The sequence below is a fragment of the Toxorhynchites rutilus genome, chromosome 3 (assembly GCF_029784135.1).
Source record: "Toxorhynchites rutilus septentrionalis strain SRP chromosome 3, ASM2978413v1, whole genome shotgun sequence".
Taxonomy (NCBI): domain Eukaryota; kingdom Metazoa; phylum Arthropoda; class Insecta; order Diptera; family Culicidae; genus Toxorhynchites; species Toxorhynchites rutilus.
Genome location: NC_073746.1, coordinates 34,958,082 through 34,980,428, shown reverse-complemented (window position 1 = coordinate 34,980,428; position 22,347 = coordinate 34,958,082).

Genomic DNA, 22,347 nt, shown 5'->3' with positions numbered 1-22,347 from the left:
AACGACCTTGCGAGACTATAGATGATTATACGATTAGAGATGAACTTTTTTTTCTCGCTCATCGGAAATGGGTCGAACAACAACTTGATTTATTACCTATGTTCGATTGGACGTTTTCGCAATCGAGCAAAGATGGAGCCGGATAAAGTGTTCGGACTGATATCGTTCCTACCCCGGCTACGCTTGTACAATTTAACCGCTTTACTCTGGGTTGAAACGGCTAAATATATCCGCCCCCAATTCGCCGACAATCCATTAATTCAACCCTTACGCGCCAGTTTTCGGCAGTAATAAAATGATGCGTAAAATTCAATCAATGCGGGAAGCATTTAACTCAAATTAATGGTCCATTCGGTGCGATTTGCAATAATCTTTTTTTTCCGCTTGAGCAAAAGTGTGAAGCAGAGTGAGACGGCGTTTGGTCGAAATTTTATTTCACCTCATCCCGCCTCATTCGGTGCGCAAAATGAAAACGAATTTTTGGGCAGTAAAAACGGTTCCCTAGCGTTGATTAATGGTGGATTACCTTAACGGGCGCAGAGTCCTTCGCCCGAGCAGTGGGCCCACGCGGAATGAGAAGTGGGGAGGGGTTCTTTTTAAGTCATATCATTCGCTTCGCCAACGGTTTCAGTACATGACTTCGAAACCTGCTCCACCCGTTTCGTTAATGGTTTCGTTAAAGTGTTATTAACTTTTATTGCTAGAAGCTGGGTTAGTTGGTAGCGATCGGAAATCAATATTGCCCATTCTCGGTTAAAGAAGTGATGATCAAAATTTCAAGTTAACTTAGTGAATTTTGCGTTCAGCAAATGAACAAAAAAAATCATCAGATAGTTACCAACCGATCTTATTAGCACCCCACGACGTAGATATATTGAAACCAATAATTCATTTGGCAATTCTCGTTTCCTATTGCGCGGTGAAAGCGCGTGAGCGCGTTGACACGAGTGGTTACAACACTTGGCAGGAGTGGTTTCTCCCCAGCCGTGGAATCCTGGTGAGCTCCATTCAGAGGTGTCATCCGCGTTGCCATTCCACATGTCAGACAAAGCCAGCGGAAGCTTGGCGACGGGGCTGATAGCGTAATTTATTCGCCTGTTGCTGTCGGCTTCACCGTGGGTGAAAAAGCTTATTAAGATTCCATTAAATTTATTCTTTCCTATCATGTCATCAGCTTAAGATGTTGACGTGATTTAACTGTATATCTTGTGTGACAAAACATCGGAGAAATTTCATCAAACTCACCGAAGGTGAGGAAGGTCGATTGTGGTAAAAAAATCAATTTTCCAACCCCTCTGAGTTTGTTGGGAACTGGGAAACTTTTGATGCGTAGTAGATGCAAGTTGAAAAAAAAACATAAAATCCTAGGCGATTAATAAGTGGTGAGAAATTTAGAAATATCTTCTTCTTCCTCTTACCCTTCAATGGCATTAACGTTCCTATAAACATCGCCATCTAAATGTAGTATTACTTGCGTCATTTTTCTTACAGGGTGGACTCTATTATATACAGCCTCCGATTTCCTTGCACTGTATATAATTTTTAGTTGCTTTTTATACATGTACTTTTTGTTTCCTGAATATAAAAAAAGAATTTAATTTTTGATGCATCCCCAGTCCTAGTCCCCCCCAGTCACAAAACACCTTTCTCTCATGAAAAATATAAATTTATCTTGGATTCCTCAGGAGGTGTTAGACGATCATATTTGATGAAAAAAAATCCTTCTACGCATATGGTCGAATTTCAACAATGACAGAACTATTGACCTTGGTTTATTTCGGATTCTGTTTGTTTTAAACTGGCTCTAATTTCAAAAGTACGCTACGTAGAACAATTCTGTTGCTTCTATTTGAAAAATGAGAAAATTTATTACAGGATACAGTTGTGGAACATATAAATTTATGAATTTATGTTATTAATAATTTTAAAAATGAAAAAGGAAAATTTTTTTTTAAGTGTGATTCTTAATTTTAACCAAAAATGCATGATAAACTTGAATGTTTCTATCAACCAAATTAAAGTTCCTAACCGTTCTACAATTTGTTCTCTGACACCCAATTCCTATATTTTCCAAATTTTGCTGCAATATCATTTTGTACAATTCCTGATGAGTTATAAATTAAAATCTTCAAAAATCACGATTATTACACCACTGTACTCATGATAGCCAATCAACTTCCACCTTTACGTTAAAATATTTCATTTTCGCTTTAAATAAGTCAAATTTTAAATAGAATTATTTTTAACTGTATATAATTGAGTCAAAAACTATATATTAGGCTGTCAAAAAAGTCCTGCGGTATTTTTTTTGAATTTTCATTTGTTCATAAAATTAGTTACAATCATCTGTTTTAAGTCAAATATGCGCCGTTTTGTTCGATGACTTGTTCCCAACGAGATGCCAACTTCATAATACCCCTGTTATAGAAGCTCGCTTCCTTATTGGCAAAAAACTCGGATAGCCAATTTTCACAGGCCTCTTTTGTGGCTAACTTCAGACTACCTAGCTCGTTCGCCATGGACAAAAACAGGTGGTAGTCACTTGGTGCAAGGTCCGGACTAAACGGCGGATGCAAAAGAACCTCCCATCCGAGCTCCCGGAGCTTCTGGCGCGTCACCAAAGAAGTGTGTGGCCTGGCGTTGTCCTGATGGAAGACAATGCGGCCTCTGTTTGTCAAAGATGGACTCTTCTTCATGAGTGCTACCTTCAAGCGGTCCAGTTGTTGGCAGTACAGGTCCGAATTGAGCGTTTGGCCATAGGGAAGCAGCTCATAATAGATTATTCCTTGACAATCCCACCAAACACACAGCAGAACCTTCCTGGCCGTTAATGAGGGCTTGGTCACCGTCTGAGCCGCTTCAGCGGGCTTCGACCACGACCGTTTGCGCTTCACGTTGTCGTAAGTGACCCACTTTTCATCGCCAGTCACCATCCGCTTCAGAAACGGGTCGATTTTGTTGCGATTCAGCAGCGATTCACATGCGTCGATACGGTCAAAGATGTTTTTTTGCGTCAACGTGTGTGGCACGCATACATCGAGCTTCTTTGTGAATCCAAGCTTCTTCAAATGGTTAATAACGGTTTGATGACTTATCCCCAGCTCTTGGCCGATGCTACGGCTGCTACTATGCAGGTCTTTCTTGGCTAATTCATCGATTTTGTCGCAATTTTCGACGACAGGCCTTCCGGAGCGTGGCGCATCTTCGACGACCTCTACACCAGAACGAAAACGTTGAAACCATCGTTGTGCGGTGGAAATGGAAACTGTATCGGGTCCATAAACTGCACAAATTTTATTGGCAGCTTGAGATGTATTTTTGCCTTTGTCATAGTAGTACTGTAAAATATGTCGGATTTTCTCTTTATTTTGGTTCATATTTGCGACACTATAACTCACGACACTATAGCGCGCAAAAATACCTTTCCAACAAGCTATAGTATGACTCGATACAACGAATACAACTAGAACTACGCTCTTACAACGGCACCTCGCGGAAATACCGCAGGACTTTTTTGACAGCCTAATATAATTGAATCATAATAATTGACTTCTATGACAAATAACACGCCCTAATTTTGAGTGGTAAGCTCTAGAATACGTGTGACCAAGAATAGTCGGAAGAAAACTCGTTTACTCCGACCAGAACAACAATCGAACCAACACTCAGAAATATATATTCGGCAAAAATTCTAAAAGAACGAAAATTCCTGTTTTTCAGTTTTTGAGATGAATATATTTTTTTACATTTCAATAATGACTTCGATGAATATACTAATTTCATTAACAAAAACTATACAAAAATCGGTCAGTTGGTTTAAACACTGTACTATTCCCGATATCTACACCAGAAAAAAGTATTTGAAAGAACTTTTTAGGAAAAATTGTAAAATGGCCTCAAAATGTTTACTTTTAACTCATTCGTCGCTCCGTTACCCATATATGGGTGACACTTTCCTCGATAAAATTGAAACTGAAAGGATATGAAGAAAAATCATAAAATCATAACCGTATTGACCCTTTGCAGTCGGAATTAATTTCCTTTGAATAAGACCCTTATTTTCCAAGCTAACAATATTTTGCTTATACCGAGTACGGTTGCCTATTATTCATAGAAACTTCGTATACATTGGTGAAAAAGTCCTCTAGACATCAAAATTCGTTTGGAAAAAATGTAAACAATTACATCGTTGAAAAACATATTTAGTATGATTCCTTGCTGTGGTGACTGAGAGCAAACGACAGTAAAGGGTTAATATAATGTTTATACTATGCTTTTTATTAATTTATAGTATGGATGGATGGTGCTGCAATTTTTTTGCGAAATCAATAATATACGACATTGGCATGTGTTATTGTTGTCAATTCGCCTTCAAAATAAAAAAAAAATTAATAGATCATTAAAAAGTTGTCTACCAACTCAGTTTGATCTTCATTTAATAATTTATCCACAAGTTAGGCTTCACGAGAAACAAAAACGAAAACAAATACCAAAAATCAGATTATGTTTTGACGTAGGACTACGTCTAACCGGAAGATATAGGGGGTGAAATGGAAATCTAGGCACTGAACAAGTAGGAAAAAATGCAAGATTTGGAACGCTTATAACTCGAGCATTTCTCAATAGATCGCAAAGGTGTTTGCATCAATTAATAGGAAATATATCTACGCGTCTATCATAACGAATAACATTTAATTTTTCTTGAGATAAATAATTGAATAATTGTGAAATATCGAGCATTGTCTAAATGCACTATGTGCCCATTTTTGATTGGTCCTTTTTGTGCTCCTCAAATCGTACCGACCAAAACGGGCAATCAGAGCAGCAGCGAAATAGAATGAAGCACGATTGGACAGGAAAAAGAAAAAAAATGAACGAAACATTGGTCGCAGTCTCACACATGCGTAATTCTCGAGCCAGTCAGTCAGCTTAAAAATCCCCGCTCCGCTGCCGTAACGATCATTCTCATTCAAACCGTACACCACATCGGTTCGCATCACAACACATCAACAAACCAACCCAAGCAGCCATGTCTGGTAAAGGAGGAAAAGTGAAGGGAAAGGCAAAATCCCGCTCGAACCGTGTTGATCTGATCTGAAGTTCTCCGCAAGGGTAGCTAGGCCGAGCGCGTTAGTACCAGTGCACCAGTCCACCTAGCCGGCGTTATATAGTTTCGGCCGCCGAAGTGATCGAGTTAGCTGGCAAAGCTGCTTGCGACGATAAGAAAACCCGCATTCGGAACAGAACACATTCGGTTCGGTGGACATCAAGACAACAGGCAGTTGCAGCGAGTGGCGAGTGGCAAACGCAATCGCAAAACGGCATCAGGTAGCAGAAGAAAAAAGTTTGTTCTTTATACAAACTGCTTTGGTGGCAAATCCATAACAAGGCGGCATCAAGGGCGTTCGAAATGGTTTTTTTCAAAACCACGAGTACTAAGTTTTCTAAATTGGAACCATTCCATAAAACAAGGCGCTTTTCAGGGCCATTAAACCTTTCAAAAAAGAGTTTAGGAAATACAGTTCAATGCTTTCTAAAACATTATCCAAAATAATAATAAGACACAAATTGCTTTTTTCATGATTTGTTTGCCAGGATATAATGAGTATGTGAATTTGGCAGCTGTTCTGAGCTTATTGATAGTTGGGGATTTTCCTGATTATTCAATTTTCTCCAATTCTTAAATTGTTTCTAGATTGAAAGTACAGTAATTTACTATTAGTTCGACATTTAGCTAATTGGACGGACATGTAATGCGACTTATTTAGTTGGACATTTTTGTAAACATAGAGTTCGGGGTCCAAATTATGACCCCACATTGAAAGTCGACACTGTACCACTGTCATCACAAATGTTCAATTACAAGTTAAAATTACCTCCAATCCGACACTGAGTGGTGGTAATGCGACGTGCCATTGAATGTAATTTACTGTAAAATATGTCACAAGCTGGATGGGAAGAAATTTTCCAACTGTGAAAGCTGTGGCGAGAGGCAAATGCAATCGCTAAACAGAAAGGTTTAGCCGAACAAGATGGGGATATCGATTGATAACAAAACAATAAACTCTTTAGATTGAAGATAATTTTGTGATCCTGAAAAGGACCCTTTTTAGCCTGCATGTGAATCCAACGAGCGAACAAATCGTAATGAATGTATTTTTTTGCCATCGCTCCCTTTGAACGCTCATTCGTTCGTCTCGTTGGACTCGCCCCTCTGGCTGAGTCTGCCGATTTATCTCTATCCTGTGAGTGTGTACCGCTAGAGTATAAAACACGCGAACCCCAAAAAAATATCTTATTTTCTTTCAAACCCGTGTGGTTGTATGGCATCGGCATCGTGGACGTAACAAAGGAGGACAAGTTAAGGGAAAAGCAAAGTCTCACTCGAACCGTGCAGGTCTCCAGTTCCCTGTTGGTCGCATTCACTGATTGCTCCGCAAGGGTAACTAGGCCGAACGGATTGGTGCCGGAGCACCAGTATACCTAACAGCGATTATAGAGTTTCGGCCGTCAGAGTGCTCGAGTTGGCTTTCAAAGCTGCTCACGACAATCAGAAAACCCGCATCAAGAACAGAGCAGCTTCGGTTCGGCGCTCATCAAGGCAACAATTAGTTTCAGTGAGTGGCAAAGTGTTTCTCCGGCACGTCGCATTAAATGTAATTTATTGAACAACATGTCACAAGCTGGATGGGAAGAAATTTTCCAACTGTGAAAGCTGTGGCAAGTGGCAAACGCAATAGCTAAACAGGAAGGTTTAACCGAACAAGATAGGAATATCGAGTGATAACAAAAACACAACACCAAAGGTTCTTTTCAGAACCATCAACATGTTCATAAAGAGTAAACAGTAAACTAATCCATTTTTCAGGTAGATAGGTAGGTATTTACGTAGGAGAAGAAAATAAAACAATATATTTAAAATATATATTTAATAAAATCTGTCCCCTTTGTATAGTCCTACGTCACTCCGGTTATGTCCCCGACATTACCCACCCGTCTTTTTTTTCTCAAATCTTCTGATATGGAGCAAGATTAATTCAATACAACATGAGAACAACAAACATGCTAAGTGAAATGGTAAATTTTTGTGACGCAATTGCAAAACGATGCTGCTCCATTTATTGAAATTAGTTTAAGCACATTGAATATGCCTCCTAGAGCAGTACTGCTTTTTAGTACTAAAAGACTATTAAGCAATTTTACGCGAAACAGCTGAAAAACAGCAAATTTTGATGCGACCCTGTTCAATTTTATTGAAATTTACATATGATGGAAGCTACTCAAAATCACAATTTTCATTATCATATGACCCATTTAAATTAAGGCTGCTTTTTTAAAAGGTATTCAAAATCATTGATCTTCCTTTCAGAAAATCGTAGATCCAAATCCATATGTTTGATTAAAGAGCAATTCCACGCCAAACCATCCGACCTCTGCCTTAACGCTCTTCGATTTTTTTTTAAACTTTTTACGTTTGTGCGCAACTTACATTTTTTATTATCAGATGACAAATTTTTAAGTGTTCCATGTTTGCATCAATTGTTGCAAAATTGTCTTTAATACTGGAAGCATTGAGATGACAATGGTTCTGATGGAGTCGGAAACAAAAATTTTTAATTTATAAGTGCGCATCCAGAATAGATTTAAATAAATCGTTCTAAATCTAGAGAATATTGAAATAGGATGTGCGGTAAAGTTGTTAGTAAATGAATGAACTATTTTGAAAAAAAAATTATGAATGTACCAATTAAAAATCTTACACAAAAATTAAATTTAATATTAAAAATGTTTATAGCTTAAAACATGTCCCCTTCGACATTTTTTGAAGTGTTTTAAATTTAACAAATTTTGATATATATCGGTGCTGTGTCGGACTCGTCAAAATGGAGATATGAGTTTTCAATAATTCATGAAATATCAATACTCTGTAAAATCGTAGAGGAGTAATATAAATAATATTATAAAACTTGAAATATCTCATGAACGGTTAGTCCTAGGGCAAAATGTCAAATATACTTTTTCTTGCATCTAGATTTTATTTTACATATTAATTTTCTTCAATAGTTAGGATTTCGCAGAGTATTGAAATTTCATATTTTTTTCAAAATTTATATCTGCATCCTGGTCATGTCATGTCATAATATAAAATAAAATTATGTCATAATTTGTTAAATCAAAAGGGTTTTCTAATAAAAATATTTCATTTAAGGGTTTTTTTTACAATGTGTTAAATATATATGGGGAATTTGTAATCTCCCCGCTGAACTTTTTTTTTCTAAGTTGGTATTACTGTTAGTGGTCTTAATGACAATTTTGAGCGCTATCTGACATTTAGTTTGTTTACAGCGTCGTTAAGGGCAAGTTAACTTTTTTTGCTCGGCGATTTTTGGAAGGGATAATTCTAATGGTCAAAATTATGGTGAGGAATGTTGTGTTGCAAACAAAATTTCTTGTAATGAAACGTTCAAAATGTTGCAGAATACATTTGGTGACTCAACTGTTTCGAAAACATGGGTACCGTTCTGAATCATATTTCGGACACTTTGTTCTAATATCTTGAAATGCTTAGTGCACTGATGGTATAACCATAAAATTAATATCACAATTGCTTCTTTAGAGTGTTCCCTTGGTTTTACTATCACTTCATTTGAGAATTACACTTGAATTATTATATTGTAGGAAAAAATTCATCCGAAATCCAAAATCCACTCATTATTGTTTGTGTTTGACGGTTGCCTAACGTGAGCACGTAGAATTTACGCCTTCATCAATATGTAAATTTCTCTCGTGTTTCATCAGTTCTCATAATCGTTATCAGGTGTTACCTCTCCCTCAATAGATTTTCCAGAAGGGCTAATCCCAAATGCCCTCGATCCCTGGTCTAAGCCGCGGGGACCATTGAGGGTGGGCTCTCAAGACCTCTTTTCGATGGCTAGCTCGAGCTTGAAACGCGAAGGCTCAAGATCGGCTTGTTTCACATCCGTGCACAAATCAAGGGATCAGTTCGCAATTGAATACACAATAGATTTTCCTTTTTTCAATTTTTAATAACTTACAGATGGGTGTGCGTGAGTGTAAAGTGTGTCCTTTCCGGGGCCGGCCGGCAAGAGTCGAGCGATGAATCCTTCGAACGATGTGGGCGACCAACGTCGTCAGCTCGGTACCAGAACTGCGAGTCTCCAGCTCGTTGACGACTCAAGTTGATCGAGTTTAAGTTTTTCGTCGACTCCTGGCTTAGCGACGACACCAATTTTCGCTGCGCTAATTATTTAGCGGATATTATTGGGTTCTGAATTCTGGCCCATAGCTTTTAATGGCACACTTGAACAGTCTGAACAGGCTATATCATTTAAGTTTAACGATTATTTTGTCAATAGTGTTTCATTGATCAATCAGTCCATTGAATTGGTTGATGAACCTGATGAAATAAAACAGCCGGTTACAGTAGTTGTAGATTTGAAAGTTTTCACCCAATTACATTAAATGAACTTAGAACTATTTGCTTTTCTTTAGGAAAAACGGCTGGAGTGGATAGTGTCAATGCTAAAGTTATTCAAGATTGCTTTCATGACATCGATCACATCTTGCTGGACCTTATTAATAAATCATTGCTAACTGGGTATGTGCCTAAGGTGTGGAAGGAATCTTTAATAGTTCCAATTCAAAAGGTTGCTGGATCGATTAAAGCCGAAAAGTATCGTCCCATCAATATGTTGCACACGCTAGAGAAAATATTAGAAGTAGTCGTTAAAGGCCAGCTGCTGGAATATTTAAATTGCAATGCTTTGCTAATACCAGAACAATCGGGATATCTAGAAGGTCATTCCTGTGAAACCGCATTGAACTTGGTATTAGCAAAATGGAAAGAGAAACTAGAGTGCAAAGAGAATATCATTGCTGTTTTCTTGGATCTAAATCGTGCTTTCGAAACAATTTCTAGGCCCTTGTTGTTGAACACGATTAAGCGCATTGGATTTACGAGTACTGCATATAAATGGTTCGAAAGCTATTTAAATGACAGAACTCAACGGACTATTTTTAATGATACAATTTCGAATCTTGGAGTACCTCAGGGAAGTGTATTAGGGCCCCTTTTATTTATTATGTATATCAATGATATGCGAAGAGTTTTACGATTTTGTGATATCAATCTTTTTGCAGATGATACTGTGTTATTCATTGCAGCTAATGATTTAGATCAGGTCGTTTTACATTTGAATGGAGATTTACATTCTTTATGTAGATGGTTGAAGTATAAGCAATTGAAATTGAACATAAGTAAAACGAAATATATGGTAATCTCGCGAAATCGTTTAAATGAAAACGTCTCCATCGTTATTGATAATGAGACTATTGAGCGAGTTCGGGACATTAAATATCTTGGCGTAATTATTGATGACAAACTCAAGCTCAACACTCACATTGACAATGTCATCAAAAAAATTGCCAAGAAGTATGGAATCTTATGTCGATTGACAAACGATTTAACTATTTGCATCAAAATACAGCTATACAAATCAATCATCTCTCCTCATTTAGACTTTTACTCTTCCATTTTATTTTTAGCCAATGACACACAAATATCGAGATTACAGCGCTTGCAAAACAAAATAATGCGGTTAATACTAAAATGTAACAGATTCACTTCCTCATCTTTAATGTTGGACGTTCTGCAATGGTTATCCGTGAAGCAAAGAATTGTTTATTTAACTATGGTGTTCATTTTTAAAGTAATTAACGGTTTGCTGCCTCGATATTTGTGTGATCGAGTTGAAAGAGGAAGTGACTTCCATAGTTATAACACTAGAAACGCGAATGAAATAAGAACACCTAATTTCTTGTCATGTGCTTCACAACATTCGTTGTACTTCAAAGGAATAAATGTGTTCAACTCGATGCCAAGACATATTAAATACGCAACAACACTTACAGAATTTAAGAGGCACTGTATTTCACATGTAAAAGCTGTGTTTTCTTAACAGCTGAAGGAGTTTTTGTTTATTTTTATGACGAAGATCTTTACTGACGAAGTTTTATACGAACGGATAATTTAATGTGGACAATTTTTTTGCAGTTTGTTTTCAATATTTTCAATGAATCTGACGAAATTTTTTTTTAACGGATTATATTATGTAGATTATTTCATTTTTTTTATAAATTATCTTTTTTTTTAAATTTGTATTGATCTCTATTATGTCTGTCATGATCTTGGTGATGATGGACTATTTTTATTTTTATTTTGTCGTTCTTACAGTTGTATTAGTTTAAAAAAAATAAAAGTAGTGTACAAAAGTTTGAGCGTCGCGCGCGAGACACAGATATAAAGGATATTAAATTGAAAGTTTTTTTAAGTGCCGGTCTAGGAATTTTTCGTAAAGGAAATTTTTTCGATTTCTCTAAATGAGGGTATTCATAGTCAATCCAAAACAAGGCTGGCGGTTGGACTTGTGCTCTGGTGGACCACTTGGCTGCAAGGGCCTCGTCGGGACCGTATCGGCTCTGTGGCGGACATGACTGAGTATTGGCTTTTTTGGATGTTGCAATTTTTTAAAAACTTATATCTGTGAATAAAATCAGTTCGTTTTTCATGTTTGCTAAACTGATTTCAATGTTGAGAAAAATAAATAAATTATGTTTTAGATAACTCGTCTTGCTCAACCTCTGTAGGGGAAGGAGGCGGGACCATCATCATCTAATTCTCGGTCCGCTCGGTTCAAACTGCAGTTCCAGAGTCCTTTAAATTTTCAATTCAAATTTGGAAAGTATGGACACTTTTGTATGTCCATTGTACCCAGTAGGGCTTTCCTTTTCCCCAAATTCTTAAGTCGTATGTCGCTTCTCGAAACAACTACATATTCATTAGAGTCATTGTGGCTTTATGGTGTTCCGCTCAACTCCAGGTTTGTGTACTTGGTGTGTATATGTGAGTGCGTGTGATTATAGCTAACTTATGTCCTGATACTTTACATTCTAATTTAAACCTATAGATATTTATTTATACAAACTACTTTATTTATGTTCTTACACCTACTTAATTTCTAAACGGTAACACAGGCTACTGTGATTACTTGGTAAGTGTTTCGCAGCTAACTATAAAATATAATCAAGTGTAATGCAATTTTCGTTCAAAACATTACATAATAAAGTGTTCGAAATTTGAATTCAATCTGTCCGAAATTTGATTTTATTAAAAATGGTCAAATGAGTCAAATTACCGCTTCATGGGACCCCATTTTGACAGCATTGAAGACATGGAACCGAATTCGCTGCTTGAACTGAAGGCAATTCCTGAATACAGCAAGAAAAAATGTTTCGATGACTGGATTGTTCGATGGAAAAAATGTATTGCTTCAGAAGTAGCCTATTTTGAAGGCGATAAATTTAGATAATAAATAACACATTTTCTTTAAAACCTCAAATTTCCGGTATGTATTTGACAGAATGTATGTTGGACTCGTGAAAATGTTTCAATCGGATAAATTGAATTCGAGTGAATGTTACAAAATTGTTGAGTCCAATGATATCCAATGATATTACGTGATTTTTGGAGAACTGTGGTTTTTTATATAACATAGTTAATTTTGTCAAGGTATGTATTTCCATTATTTAGTTATATTTTTCTCAATTAAATACAATACAATACAATACAAATACATTCATTCCCCTTTGTAAAATATCGAAAATCGGTAAACTGATACAACTTTTCAAAAATAGATATATTCGTCGAAATAGCAAATCCACTGAATTACCTTGCATTGGCGTCAACAAATTTTCATAATGGAAAAATTATAAAGGGTTTGTACAAAATCAAAGATTTTTTTTTGTGAAATATTGTTTTCAGAAATTGATATCTAGACAGAAAATAAATGTATGAAAAATACTCGTGAAGGATTAGGATAACAACTTTTTTTAATAGCTTAAGATAATATTTTCATGCAGTATTTTCTTGTAGAACAGTATTCTACTGAGCTAATTCGAATTTAATAATTATTTAAACTATAATTAATTTTGAATCATTTCAGTACAAGAAAATGTTTTTATGGATAGTTGTACACATATACAGTAGGGTGGCAATGGATGTGTGGAAAAAAATTATCTTCAAAAACCGATCGTGTACATTTTGTTCATTGGTCCAAAAAAAATGACCTGTGCAAAATTTCAGCTCAATCGGACATGATTTAGGGGTGCCTCAATGCTCTCAAAGTTTCGATTTTTTTATCCTCGAATATTTTTCAATGGGGTAGTAGAGGAAATTTAGAAAATTGAAAACTTTTTTCAATGCCAAATGATATAAAAATGCATTAAACGTCGAGATCTAGTGTTATATCGAAAAACAAATTTTGGCCTAGAACCGACTTTTATCCTGTGTGGCAAAAAACACCCCTAAATCATGTCCGATTGAGCTGAAATTTTGCACAGGTCATTTTTTGGACCAATAAACAAAATGTACATGGTCGATGATTTAAATTCGATTTTTTTTTTCCATACCTTCATTGCCTCTGAGGCTAAGTCCCAAAAGGTCGACTTTGGCCAAAAAAAATATTTTTTTCGAGATGACACATGCATTTTTAAGTCATTTGGCATCGAAAAAAATTCCGATTTTCCATATTTCCTTTACTCTCCCCTTCGGAAGATTTTCGAGGATCAAAAAATCAAAACCTTGAGCGCTTTGAGGCACCCGTAAATCATGTCCGATTGAGCTGAAAATTTGCAAAAGTCATTTTTTTGGGCCTATAAACAAAATGTACATGTCGGTTTTTGAAATTTGAGATGACCATTTTCGCTGCCCCCCTAATATACAGGCATTCCATGCCAAACCGATATATTGGTTCTCAGATTTTCGGGGAAATTGGTAGGTTGGTTCTTTATAGAAAAATATTAGATCCGTATTTTTTTTTTCGTTGGAGTGCCCATTTCCATCATAGGGTGGGTCGAAAATTCAATTGTTCCTCCTTTTTTTTTTTCCAAAAAATGACTTTTTTCAAAAATTCATAACTTTTAAACCATTGGACCGATTAAGATGATCAATATATCAAATTAAAGCATATTAGCTATCCTTTCTTCGAATAATATTGTGTTTTCGGGAGTTTTGTGTTTTGTTTTCGTAATTATTGATTGTATTTGTTTTTTAGTGCTTCCATTGTCTCGGGACCAAGCGCAATATTTTTTTTATATTTTATTCTTGAAAGCTGAAGTTTTTCTACACAATATATCTAAAAATAACACCTCCCTATTTTTTCTTGAAGTATGATTAATTCATGGTCCAAAAAATCATTGTTCCCCTTTTTTTCAAAAATTCCTTTTTTCAAAAATTCATAACTTTTGAATCAATCAATTTCAAGCCAATGAGTGGGTCTTTTTGAAAAAAAAATACCGCACTTGAATTCTAGTCGCATAAATGTAGGCTAGTCGCACAGAAATAACGAAAACGAAAAACATGTTAACTTAGAAAAATCATAACTTAAAAACGATAAAGACACTTCTCTTATAATCTTATGTGAAAAACCTCAGCTTTCAAGAAAATATATTTAAAAAAATAGTGCCCTTGGTCCCGAAACACAGTGAAAAACAATTCCAATCGATAATTACGAGAACAAAATCCGATATTTTCCCAAGTGCAATATTTTCCCAAACAAGACTAGCTTATTGACTTTAATTTAATATGTCGATCATCTGAATCAGTCTAGTAGTTATGGCTATGGTTAAAATTATAAATGTTTGTGTTGAAAAAAGAGGTAAACATTGATTTTTAGATTGTTTAATTTTGGAATAAATTTTTTTTTGGACCACCCTAAAACCGAAATGGGCCCCCAATGAAAAAATTAAAAAATACGGGTCTAATATTTTGCGAAAAGGAACAAAATTGCCTCTTTTCACGAAAATCTGAGAGCCACTATATAGGTTCCACATGTGATGACTGTATATAAAATAGCTTAATTGTCTATATGTATGTTCTTGTATCTAAAGATTGAGATTCTTTCGGTAGAAATAATGTATATGCAACTTTTTTTTTATGCAGAATTATGTGCAAAATCTATTTCTATGTTTTTTCCGCCGAAAAAAAAACATTTGTGTAGCTTATTGAAGTTCCAATAACTTTATTGAATACTACATCTTATTTAAATAAATAATTTTAAAAATATCATCTTTGGATGAAAAGGTTGACATGCTATTATTAAATGGAAGAAGATTCAAATAATTTTAGAGGTTCTTGACGGAATCAATTTGTTTCGGCTGATTCTGCATTTCTCTTTTAAACAACATTATTCTTTTTTAATTTGAATACAAATACTTCTAGTATTTATCTATAACTATCTATAACTGAATTTGATTACAGTCCATCCAGAACGTTGTAATGATTGTATAATTGAATCTAGAGGCGAATGAACTGCAAAGTTTAAAGCTTCTTAAAAACATATAATGGAATTGAATATAATGTAATAACGATAAGCTAATCTCTAACATCCGAATACGTAAACACGTATAGTTAAAATTCAATTTCGATGCCCGCCGCCGTCAAACTGGAAAAACGTAATCATCGCCGAGAGAAAAAAAAAGTTCTCTGTGGGTCACCAGTTTTTCTCGATGATAGTCACTTGCCAGTCGGAAGCGGAAGAGGACTGTTCGTTCTAATAGCTGTGTCAATGTGGCAAACTGTATCCTCAAAGGTGCCGTCAGTGTGAGCGCACCGTTGGACAGTTTCGAAAAGCTTCTCACACTCACATGGTCGTGTTTTTGTAGTAATGATAGCAGAACCCGAACGGATGGATCGAGCGAGCGGTTGGTTAGAGCATACAACTCTTCTGTTGCTTTTGCAGCTCTTTTGCGGAACATGTGGATGGAGGAAGTGCAACAGACAAGTGCCCTTTGCGGCAGGGAGCCTTCTCCCCGCTTCTCGTTGTCGTTTTCTGGCGAAGCGCCGAATTGACAAAATACCTCTGAAGGCTGACTCCGGAAGCAGTTTGGTGCTGCAGCCAATTAAAATGCTAGAAGAGTCTGGCCGGCACCTACAAGGACAGCGGTGAAATATGGTCTCTACCTGGGCTTTTTGGAAAACGGGAAAACGACACTCACAAATATTTACTGAGCCTTTGCTTCGGGTCTGCTTCCAGGTCAGGATTCCGGACCGAGGATAACCAGCAACAGAGACAGAGAAAGATGTCGGATAAAATTTATTCGATGAACAAACTGTGATGTACTATCGGGGGACTGTTTAGAGTGAAATTATCACTATGGGTAAGCGTTTAGCTTCCGATTTCATGTGCTATTATGGTTTTGCTACCGAAGCAAACGGCCGGACTAACACACAAAAGTCAACTTTTACATTACATTTCGGATATCAGATATCAGACATTTCCAATGTGTCATTTTTCGCTTAATTGCAGATCCCCAATACTATTTCATTGTTATTTGAGATACTACAGTGAGTCAAGCACGAATTGTAGACTGTGACTGCTGGTTTCTCATATGACAGGACTGCAGATATTTCTTTACAAATTTGTATAAACCCCTAATCGAGAGTTGGCCCTACCACAAAACTCATCTTTATAACCCAACAACTTGAAGGGAATGGCAATAATTGGCAATAATAATTCTTTGAAAAGGAACCAAGTTCAAGTCCAAAACATCGTTCAAACATAATAAATGAATGAAGCGATTTTATTGGAAACCTCCATTCCTGCGCGTCACATAGCAAGAACTAATGTAATTGCAGATGAATTAAATGAACGCTACCTAAGTTGAGCTTCTGAGCTGGAGACGAGATTCACACCCAGAATACGTTCGCATGGAAACACGACAAAGTCAATCCTACCCAGCGAAACAGGAAATTTCCCACGGCGACGGAAATAAACAATGTAAAAACTCGCACTTTACCGTGAACCAAAATCGGAAGCAAAAGACAGCAAAAGCAATATACAGGAGTTCGCATATTCCGACTTCGCAGGACCAAAATTTCCGTTAGCCAAGCGTGCGAGTACCCTTTTTCGGGATTAACCGCATACTGTAGACGGAATCATAATTTCATATGCGGAAGGTAGTCCAGATTGCGCAATAAGCGTGTATAAATTGAGAGTTAGCTGAAAAGAGGAACGACTGCTGCTGCTGCTGCTGTTGAATAACGAAGGTAGTTTTCATGGCAGAACATGCCGGGCTGGGAGAATATGTGCAAGTTTCTGATTTATGCCGGTCTGCCACGTTACTGGCAATATTTTATGTCGTGGAAATACATTTTAGGAATCTAAATTTAAATATTTGAGCTATAGTAAGAGTCACTTCCCGAGTTTCTATTCCATTCATGGAATATTATTAGGTTAGCATCTCATTTCCCTCTCAAGGGAAAGGGAATCTAATGACCGAAAAACAGAAAAGTCCTACAATATCGAGTGGGAGACTGAAACTGATTATGTTCGCTCGAATTTTATCAGCCTTCCGGAAATCCCAATGACACCGTTGCTATCAGATGTACTGAAACATTTCCGGGAATCTAAGATGAATTATGCGTCGCCAATCAACTGTTACTGAAGGAGAATCGCTGTATATCCCTGACCTGTGTTAGCTAAACCTGAAGAAAGATAGAATGCTATATATTATTCATGCTAGGAAATCTCTACTTTGCTACGCCCCGGGGAATTGTCCGATTGACTTTAACGAAGACAGGGTGGAAAGTGATAGTGCTTGGGGAGTGATCTTCCGCTTGGAACCGAATTGCTTCCCGTTTGAAGATGTTGATCAAATTTCTCGAATTAATAAAAGGAGGGTTGTGTTCGAGACACGACCGCATAGTTGACGTAGGATTTCGTTAGGCTATCTGTTGATTTTGGATATGTTGGAAAAATTACATCGGTAAACTCTTTGATAATGATTTGGTGGCCCTGAAAAGGGCTGTTTTGTACGGTTTTTCGGTATTAATTGTTCACTCCACCAGTGTTTACCGAGTGATGATGATAGACGGATGGTAAATCATATACGTATCAGATAAAAGATGCCGAAATGGAACGAGATATGATGAAAACCGCCCTCTGTGATCCTAGACGAGATGCCTCCTGTGTTATGTATGGATGAAATGAAGAAGAAAAAAAAACTCACCAATGTAATATGAGTTAATTACCAATTCCGAACACAATTATCATTTTTTCTCATCAGTGAAAACTTGTTACTTTAATATAAAGAAAACATATTTGAAATGGAAAAGGTAATTTCGTTTTATAATTTTACTTTCTTAGAGTTTATTTAACATAATGCGAATTTTAATTGGACTAACAGCACCTATACAATACTATATATAGAGCATATGGGAAATCACTTTTTTTAATATATTTTCACTTTTCCAATTTTTCCCGCCGTATAAACTTTCCTTGGGTAAAAATGAACACAATAAAACAGACAGCTTAAACCGAATGACACGTTCTCGATCGGGAACACACCTTGGTTTTTATTTATGAAAATTGAAATAAATCGTTTCATATATCAAGTCATTTTTAATACAACTGCTACCATATACAATTTTACACCTACACTTGTGCTGAATTTTTTCACAATACACGATCGGTCATTGATATGAAAGCAACCAACCAACATTAAAGTTCCAAATTTAACTTTTATTTTCAGAATTAATCGTATCACTCATCTTAGTTGTAAAATAAAAATTCCGCCGACTTGCATATATTTGCAATGCCGAGTTCACCCGGGCACCTTGGCTGTGATGTCTCTGTTAGGGAATACTTTTCGGTGGGAACAAAAGCTCCCCCTACCTTCATGTATTTGTAATATTGATTTCCCCCAGGCAGCCTAGTTTTGATGTCTCTGGTAGAGAACACATTTCGATAGGAACAAAAGTCCACGCCATCCACCGTTCAATTTCCTTTCGTTTCCCTGCTTTGCGATGGGACACTTTGCCTTTTCGGTTGCGCGTGGCTGTTTTGTGCTTTTAGTTGCATGTCGAAACGTGTTGCTTTTAGAATTCATGTCATGCAAAAACTTAGAGCATTTGATGAGAGAAGGGGAATGATTTCAGAAATGAATAATTGAGACGCAAATATGCTTTTGTCGCACTGAAATACCGCACAAGAACAGAAAACCGCACAACAAAAAATTGCACAAAAAAAATTCGCACCAAAAAAACGCAGAAAAACAGGTTTTACTGTATTTGCAATGCCGATTTCCCTTACGCAGCTTGGTTTTGATGTCTCTGTTAGGGAATACATTTCGGTAGGAGCAGGAAAAGCTCCCCCTTCTTTCATGTATTTGCAATGCCGATTTCCCCCAAGCTGCTTGGCTTTGATGTCTCTGTTAGGAAACCGCCGCATGTGTCGTTCATTTCGTCAAATCAAAAAAGGGTATTTCCGTTAGGATAGGGGTTGAGATTTTTCAATTGTTCGATGGTTATTTTCATGACATATATTATTTTGTTTCAATATAAAAGAACCGCGCTAACTATAATTGGAATTCGTTTGTGAATAAGACGTAATAAACGGAAATGATGAAAATACTAGTTTCAAATATCTTCCGTGTGACTCCAAAAAACTCGATTAGGTTTAATCGATCAGATCGTTCTCCGAAGAAACAGAAAAGGGGTGGTGTGATTTGGGATGCCGTGAGAATGACAACTGTGGTATCGAGCGTGACACAAGAGAGGAAACCACCTCTGGAAATGGTGACAACGAAGGATTAAGCACATACAAGGGTGTGGAGATGTCGGCGATGTGAAACGATTATCGCGAATAATACGAGCTCAAGACGAAAAAAAAAAAACTCGAAAAAGAACGAAAAAAGAAATAAGGACTCAGAGATCTTTGTGGGAGCATTGGCATTGATTCGTGGATCGATTCGAAATCACGATGTTTGTTGGCAAAATCAAAGAGCCGGTAGAGTTCACCCAGAATCGTTCATATCGATGGGATAGAGGGACCCTTCTTTAACAGCTTTTGCCAGCCTCTTCCATCCGATAGTTCGTCCATAACATACATAGGTGTCCGTCTCTCCCGACCTTCCCCTGAATCATTTCATAGGTTTAAGTTTATAGTTAAGATTGAGGAAATTGACAGAAATAAGGAGGAGATTAAAAAATCGATTTCTATCTGTTTTTTGAAAGCTATGTAGACTAACTAAATTTTTACAGTCTTCCAAAAATCACTCGATAATTTTGATGTCCATATAATTTTTGATGAGTGTATATAATAAAGAAAGATGGTGCTTTAGTTAAGATACGGAGTATATGTAAAGATTGCCGATTGCCGAACTTGGTGAACCAATCAATAAAAATACAAACAGTACTCTCTTCTCATCGCTGTGATAGTTTACTTCAGAGCTGATGGGATATGAGTTTTTCTGAAAATTAAATGTACGCATCCGAACAGAACATTCGAAGCGAGAGTGGTCGAACGAATAAATCAAACATGCTCTAAATCAATAAATATAAAGTTTCATGCTGGGCGATGGGTGCGCAACTTTCGCCACGCTCTAATTCAAGTAATATTCCGAGGGTGGTGGTTGTGGTGGTGGTTGGTAGGGATGATGGTCAGAAGCTGATATTCCGGCGCGTGGAGTGGAACTGAAAAATAGAAAGCACCAACTAGAGTTCTGCGTAACGCTGTGTGTAGCAGTCGTGAACGGTTTCGTTTCTATGCCCGGGCTTAATATTTCAATGAATAAACGCCAAAGTCATAGATTCATCATTCCGCGCTGTATTTATGTTAGCCGGCACGATAAATAAAGCGAAACTTTCGGAGTGTTTATTTAATTTCCGCCACTGGGAAAGTTCGGAAGCGCAGAAAACCAGCACTTGGAATGAACTCAAGATATATATTGTGTTGACGGTTTACACAGTTGCTTCAGTGCTGAGGGGTGAGATTCGTGTATAAACAGTGTTAGGAAATTGAATGAAAATAGATCGAGCGTTTTCGAAGGCTAATCAAAACTTTTGAGCAAATTGAAAAGCGCCTACGGTCGATTTTGGTCGTTCATCAGAAATATCCTCCAACTTGAATCTGCACGTCAATGCTTAGTTCGCTTTAAGGTGAAGGTGGAAGCTAGCCACAAATGGCTGCCACAATGGCGCTCATTTCTTTCATCTCCCTCCCTCACCTCTCGCCCGAAAATCAATAATTTTGCGAAACAGTGTGAAGAAAATGATCGTTTTCGCACACTTCCCATATCAACCAAACTCTAATCGATTACTCACAAGATATTAAATTTTCATCTGCTTTCGCACCGTATAGTGAAGAACGTCGGAAAACTCGAGCAAGTGCTCTGAAAGTTAAATTTTCGTTTTTCAATCTTCTGCAATGGTTTTGTTTGTATTGGTGGAAGCACCGTTATTTTTTCGACACTGATGCCAAACAACATCATCGAAACAGCTATAAAAACCACTCAATAAAATGTTATTCCGGAGTCATAGCGTCCCATGTCATGAAAATCAATAGAATAAAATTGTGTTGATATCAATACAATTATTATTTTTACGTTTAATGGGTCTATAATGTAAGTTTTAGCAACTTTAACATTGGGTAAGAAAATTGTATTGCAGAGCTCGGAACACTGCCACGGCTGCCTATGCTTTCAAAAACAGTAAACGGAAAAGTATTAAATTCAATCTAAATGCCTCGGCCAACGAAGAGAAGGGTTAAGGCTTTCCAACGTGAATATGTGAAAACAATACGATCAACGAAGGAAAATATTAAGGAATTATCAACATCGAGTTACTATGCGGAAGAACTTATTAATACCAAAAGTGCCCCAATTCGCATGTGTTAAAAATTTGCTCATGTTACGCTCGCGTATAATCAGAATTTTACTTCATATGCAAATGCACCTTCTATATATATTTATATTTGCAATTGTTCATCGGAACATATCGTTCATACATTTTACTTTAGTATTGAATTGTTATTTGTTTTTTTTTTTCAAATGTATTCAAAGACTCGTGTCAATGAAGCGCCACACAGTCTGATAAGTGAATTGATCTATTTACGTGTGCTTTGCTCTTCTCTCACTAACACTATTACCCCATTTTTACACGAGGCTAGCTCCTACAATGGCTAGCTTCCACCTTCACCTTAAGGTGAAGGTGGACTGTGTGGCACATCATTGACACGAGTCTTGAATACATTTGATGAAAAAATAACAATTCAATACTAAAGTAGAATGTATGAACGATATGTTCCGATGAACAATTGCAAACATAAATATATATATAGAAGGTGCATTTGCATATGAAGTAAAATTCTGATTATACGGGAGCGTAACATGAGCAAATTTATAACACATACGAATTGGGGCTCTTTTGGTATTGTTTTCACATACTCACTTTGGAGAGCCATGACCCCTCTCTTCGTTGGCCGTGGCATT